Raw genomic sequence first — 6,679 nt, forward strand, 5'->3', positions numbered from 1 at the left:
ACACAGAAGAAAACTATGAAAGCGAGACTGTCCAGGGAAAATCGAACTTGAAGGATGTCCGTGCTGATACCGTGACGGACGCTGTGGAATCGGAGGTGGAGCCCGGCAGCTGTCGGGACCGTATGAAAAATGACAAAATAGAAGACGAAAGAGCTGCAGAGACCCATAAAAGTGGAAGTTATTTGAAGCCGTCTGTCCGCCAAACTGGACCCAGGTCGTCGTTCAGTTGTGTCTCGGTCCTGCATCAGTTTGTTCAGGTATATAAATCACCGAGGTATTACCATTTCAAGGCCATCAAGAGAGTCTTGTAGGATCATAAATGTATAAAACTGAGGTAAACTCGTTGCTTTGTTTACTGGGCAACTGCAGCCTTTTCTTCAGCTGTTGATCATGTGTTGTTAGTAATAGAAATATTGGCCAAAACAAAATAAAATCCAGGTAGTTTAATTAGTAAACTGAGATGTTAAAACACAAATCAAACTTACTTCTGGTTGTATAATCTGTGTTTTTTTTTTTTTCCAGTGGTAATTTTGTCTCTTGAAAACATTTTCAGGGATCTGAGCAAAATACAAGATGGTCTGGTGGAAGCGTCAGACATTCTCTCAACACAACGCCCATGTTCGCCAAAAGCAAGCACAGCAAAGGTGATGGTTGTGTCTATATGATCCATTCAGTAAAAAAAAAGTATTATACAATTATGGAACATTGTAGTACTGCTCCGCTGCTCCACTGGGAGCCTCTTATATAGTGAACTCATTGTACATCTGTATTTCATACCATCGCCAATCATCATTCATTCTTACCTTCTTGCTGTTCTTGCCATCTCACCTCATTCCTCTCAGTCCCCTCGGTGATTACCGGGGCGTCGGATCTGTTGAATGCCTCCAGTGTCTCTGGGAACGCAGCTTCCTCGACGAGACACCAGCAGGGAGAGTGGAAAGCTTTGGGGGAGACCTGCAGAGACACAACGGCAGCGGCAGACACGGTTTGTTTATATCAGTGGCAGACTCACAAACTTGACGCTCAAACTTTTATAACGCCACACACACACACACCAAACAACAACAAGTACATGAAACAGAGGCTACTTTAAAACCGATCCCGATGTGACGGGCAGCAGAGGTAGAGCAGCACTGATGATTTACTCTCTCACACACATCACGCAATGTATTAATGATTCCTAACTGTGTGATCTCAACTTAGAGCTATGTGGGAAATTAAATTTCAGCCGTTGGGGGTCACGTCCGCGTATCATCACAGCAAAAACCGCGATGCTGCTCTGCGTTGCGACTCGACGTTGTACAGCAGGAAATGGCCACGGTGTGATGTTCACACAGAAACATATGACCCGCCTCAGAGGAAGTTAGAATGAAAATATTTTCTTTATCAGATAAATCGGTTTGAGGTCTTTTTTTTTTTTTTTGTTCTACAGATTCTGACCTTTTTGTAAAAATGTGTCTGAGTGGACCCCGGGGGAAATTTGTGCTAAAGCTTTACAAATGTGTCTTCTATATCAAACTGACATATCCTCGTAAAGAACGAGACGTTACGCTGCTTTTTCAACATTTTTGTGATCCAAAAAGCACAGAATGTAAGAGCAAGCTAATATTAGCTCGGGCCAACACATCCAACACAATGTGCAGAATATCTGAGAAGTATAACACTTCGACAAATGTTGAAGTCAGGTGTTGAGTGAGAGGATGAAGCTGATGTATGTTGAACTCATAGATGTCTCGTAGACAGCCAGACAGACAAAGAATGAATGACCTGTGGAAGGAAATCTAGCTAATGATGCTTGGGTACCTCTCCTCTCTCACTTACTCAGTCTTTATCCATCTCCTCACTCTCTCGCTTCCTCTCTCACTTCATCATCTGTCGCTCACTCACTTTCTCCTTTCTATTGCTAGTTCTCTCGTTTTCATCCTGCGTTTCACTGTTTCTCTCTCACACACTCTCATTCTCTCCTTTGTCACCATCACCACAAACTGTCACTCTGTGTTTTATAAGATCCAGGTGCTGGCAATTGAGGGAGATAGAGTGCAACATGCATTGAGTATGAGGAAAAAAACTGGTCTGATAGTTTAACAAACTGTAGTGAAGGCCAAAGCCTTCATTTTCTGCAGACTCTGAACATTGGGAATGTCACACAGAGTTCAGCCTGGGCCTGGCTACTTTCTCTTGGCTGGATACTGTTACATATCATTGCCACTGGTTATTGTCTGCCCTGCATTTGTTTATTGCTTCATGTCATTTTTATTAGGAATTTTCAGTTTCCTCAGGAGGCACCGAGTATTGAGAAAGAATGAAATTGCTTTTGAAAATAACTTTTTTCTTCACAGGCTAAATATAAAGCAAACACTTCTGTTTCACAGTAGATGTTTGAGATCTACTACTTGGTGTTATTTCAATGTAGGAGAGCAGAGCATCTCTGTCGATCAGTTCTTTTCCAGCGTCTACCTCCTCCGGCTCAGTCAGCGAACTGTCATGGCAGGTCACTCCAGGGTAAGTCCCCTTTATTCTTACTTGTACATGAAGGGTAAACCCCTGTCTGTGAACCCGTAGATGTTCTTACCTTAAAGTCACTGTTTGCACCAAAATGGAAGCTGTGTGTTTTTTTTTTTTTTTTTTTTTAACACACTCTCAAACAGACTGAAACAGCTGGTGCAGACTGAGCTGGGGCGACAGGTTCATGCTGAATACACCAGAGTTCAGTAGCTAAAGAGCCTCATGTATTGTCAGCTTGCACTACAGTGCAAACTACTTGTGTGTTTGGTGGTCATAGTTTTTATTTCAAATTTACTTAAAGCCAAAATCCTGAACTTCACACATTTCCAGGAAGACGTTATTCGAAATGATGTTCAAACTACAAAGGTTGCAGATCGTCTAAAGTTGGCATTGTGATGTTGTATATACACATTTATCTGACTTGCTGAATTAAAATGTCATTGAACAGCCAGGTAACGCCCTTGGTAATTCATGATTCACTAAAGTGATTAGATTAAACCATAAATTAACAAGATGATAGAGAATTTGCAATATTTAACTATTTCACAACCAAAAACGAAGCCAGCTGCTGCAAATTTCAGTCTTAACTTCTTATTTTAACATGATAGGAAGGTGATTTCATTTGAGTATCTTCTTCCTCCAGGTGTAGCAGCGCTCCTCCCTCAGCTGCAGACGGGGAACCCTGCTGCTCTCAGGAGAGGGAAGATCAGCAGTCATCATTCAGAGCTCAGATCTCCAAAATTGAACAGTTCCTCAACACAGAGAGACTCCGTCTGCCCAAAAGACGAAGGATTGACGATTAAAACCACCAAACTTATCGCTGTATTTAAGGGGACCCGGCTTCGCAGCTCTGAGATTGACAGTTTGAAAAAGTTTAGATGTTCTGTCACTTTAACTATGCGGGTGGATTACTCGTTCCTTTCAACTGTAGGGTTGGATCTTACTTCACAGATTATATGTTTTATTTGCAAAGTTATTTGCCAGTTGCCTGTTGACATTACTGTGACAAATTAATGCTTTTTATTCGAGTGGACGGATGCTCTGTTCATTTGTTGTTGCTGTGTATTTGTAGGTAAGCAGGAGATGTTAATATGTCCGTCTATGTTGCTTTATTTATAAGATTTGATCTTTAACTTCCGGTTCTATGTTTAAAAAGCAGTGTTGACATGTTTGCATTATCACACTGTATATCTGAAAATAAAACATTTGGCTCACATTCAGCTTTGCTTTTAATTTGACGGCTTTAATGAAGTTGTCAGTTACATCAGTTGTCGGTTTACAGTTTTCCAAATAATCAATATAAAAGATGTTAGACAGAGCTGTGTTATCAAGTAGTAGTACATTTGGTTTTAACCCCAATACGTCCCTCCCTTCACTGAGCAACAACATAGCTTGACACATAAATACCTGCAAATCACCGTCTGTCCTTTAAAGTCGAGGACAAATTTATTGAAACAACAAAACCGCCTTGTCTTACATTCGGTTTATTGGAATCGTATTCGCAGCATGTCATGCATTTCACAGTAAAAAGACAAATAAATAAGCAGCTGTTGCCAGTTAACATGCTAATTAACAATAATTAGCTTCATGGCCAATCAGGGTTGCATGTCTCAGAGGAGCTCTAATTGTGAGGCACCTTTGGTCGACACCGTGTTGTTTGTGTCGCCGCCGCTGTTGTTGTTGGGCCAATTACAACTCGGGACACAACTGGTCAGAGTCCGTTAACACCTATTAACATAAATTAAGAGATAACAATTAGCGCAAACCCCTTTTAACCCTAATTAACAAAAACTAAATTAGCGAACATACAGTCCAATTAACAGATTCTAACAAGCTTCTCGTTAACTTTATGTTCCCTGTGAGGACGATGGAGGAAAGAACATATGGCCCCATGTGAGCATGAAGCAGCCACTCCACTCCTCGTTAGTTTGACTGCTACATTTGTACAGTAGCACGTATCTGATGGTCTTTAATTAATAATTGATTAGCAGGTTTGATGAATGAGTAGGATGACTGTAAATTTACCGTCAGTCAGGATAGTTATCCTGCAGACTGATCTGTTATAAGCCCAGTCAGATGTTTCACTGCAACCTCAATGGGCGGAGACAAAAACCACAGCTTTTCAGCCTTCAAAAAATAAGAAAATTCAGACTTAACTTTGTCTAAAATATGAACAAACGTTGAAATCCTTTTGTTTTAAAAGTCACAAAGTTAGCTGGTTAGCTAATTCTTGTCTGATCTGCTCTGTGTCAAGACTTTATAGGGTCTAAGAACGCAGGGAAGCAAACAGCAGGGCCATCCGGACTTCTTTAGTGTTAACTTGATTGTGTGAAAGACGTTTTCCTCAGTTGCCCCTTAGTCCTGTTCACTGGGACCTGCAGCACCGGAAGGTTTGATTCGTATTCAGACGGATGAATTTCACAACACCGCTGTGAAGGACAGAGTCACCTTGGTGGCCAGTACGCAGGAACAGCTGTTGCCTTTTGTGTGCGCTGGTTCACCGTCCAGATGTGGTGGTTGTCGTTTGCTTTGTTCCCACCTGAACTGTGGCAGAGGACGTACTGTGTATACTGTATATAACTTTACTGGAGGGCAGAGCTGTCATATGCATGAGTATGAAAGTCAATTGGAAATGATGAAGACAGAACAAACTTATTTCACCAATTTTCTTTATTTTTTTTATTCAGTTTAGCATTTCAATATTCAGAATCAATATTTTACTCATTTATTTATTTGGTAAATTTCCAAAACCGTGATATAGGACAGGGATAGGGAAGTTTCTTGTAATTCCGCTCACGTACAAAAATTAACAGCGCACATATTTTGATGGTGGCACGAGGTCCAAGCTTGGCCCATCTTACTACACTTACTGATAATGAATACGCCTGAATGTTAATGCGCTCATAAAGAAATCTGGAGCGTTTGAGTGGCTGTGCCCACCACTGCTGACCCTTATCCTTACTGGGAGGACGGGAGGGGAGGGGAGGAGAGGTGTGGGAGGGGGTGGAATATAAAGGAGTTAATTTTAATACACTCGCGTATGCAAACACATACACGTGTGGTTTCTCTCTCACTTACAGTTTCTGTCTTTTTCCTCTCTCGCACACACACGCACACACACACACACACACACACACATGCACACACTCTGGGTTATGAAGTGCTGCCTTTTTGAAACAGTCAATTACCCTCTGGCTAGGGAGGAAACCTGCTGTTAATTACTGCTCAGTGTTTTATATAGAGAGTAAATAAAGAGACCGCTGACATTCACATTCCATCAATGTGTCCCCCAGCACACGGTGTATTGGTCGTGTGTGTTATCTGATGTTAAAATAAACCCCCTCTGAGGTTGGCACCATGGGAAAAAAACACTGTAGACGAGACGTATATATATATATACATACACATTATGATTCTGTATCACCGGCCGTATCGGTTGTATTCCTACAAAACAATAGGATAGGCTGACTTTTATTGGTGGTGCCCAATATATAGTAAATATATGTTTTTGTTTCACTCTATTCAACTCAAGTCTCAACAGACTAACATTGCACTGATAACACCTACTTAGCAGTCATGAAGACACTATACGGAGCAGTACATCTACACACACACACACACACACACACACACACACACACACACACACCACAACTACAGTTAGCCCCGGCTCATATCCAGAGGCCTTGATACAGTAAAAGAGCAGTCACAAGTTTGAATTCAGTCCTGATTTACTGCCCCTTTTTATTGAAATTCTGTACATGAGAAAGGAGGAGAGCAATATATTTGCCAATCATCCAGCTAAATGGGTCTCACCACTAAACATTGTTGAATATCCCAGGGTTATGGGGCCATGTTTTGTCATATTATACCTCTTTGCCTCAAAAGCCATCACAGTAAATCTGACCGGGAAGTCGTATTAAACGGCGCAGTGGACGTCTGCTGAGATGGAGGCTGAGTGCAATCCTGGCACTCTGAGTGTACTCTGCAGTCTTAAACTGAAGAAGTGCAGCTGCTCCTTTGGCCCCGTAAAAACTCTTAAATGAGCAGATTATTATGGAGAGAGCAGATTCTGCTCCTCTTCACTCACCTTGTGCTGTGTAGCTCGGAGCTTTTCTGTGTCGTTCTCTTTCGATTTAACGTGAAATTTAAGTCGTTTGTTCCTGTTTTGATG

General features: G+C 41.5%; 1 long non-coding RNA gene across 1 annotated transcript; it reads left to right on the top strand.

Moving 5' to 3' along the window:
* Nucleotides 1-901: 901 nt before the first annotated feature.
* Nucleotides 902-3,589, top strand: LOC111222532. Its single transcript, XR_002665139.1, has 3 exons — nucleotides 902-985; nucleotides 2,414-2,502; nucleotides 3,149-3,589. It is a non-coding gene; the product is annotated as an uncharacterized LOC111222532 (long non-coding RNA).
* The last annotated feature ends 3,090 nt before the right edge of the window (nucleotides 3,590-6,679 follow it).

Source organism: Seriola dumerili, unplaced genomic scaffold (genome assembly GCF_002260705.1).
Source record: "Seriola dumerili isolate Sdu_G_001 unplaced genomic scaffold, Sdu_1.0 BDQW01000097.1, whole genome shotgun sequence".
In the NCBI taxonomy this organism is placed as follows: domain Eukaryota; kingdom Metazoa; phylum Chordata; class Actinopteri; order Carangiformes; family Carangidae; genus Seriola; species Seriola dumerili.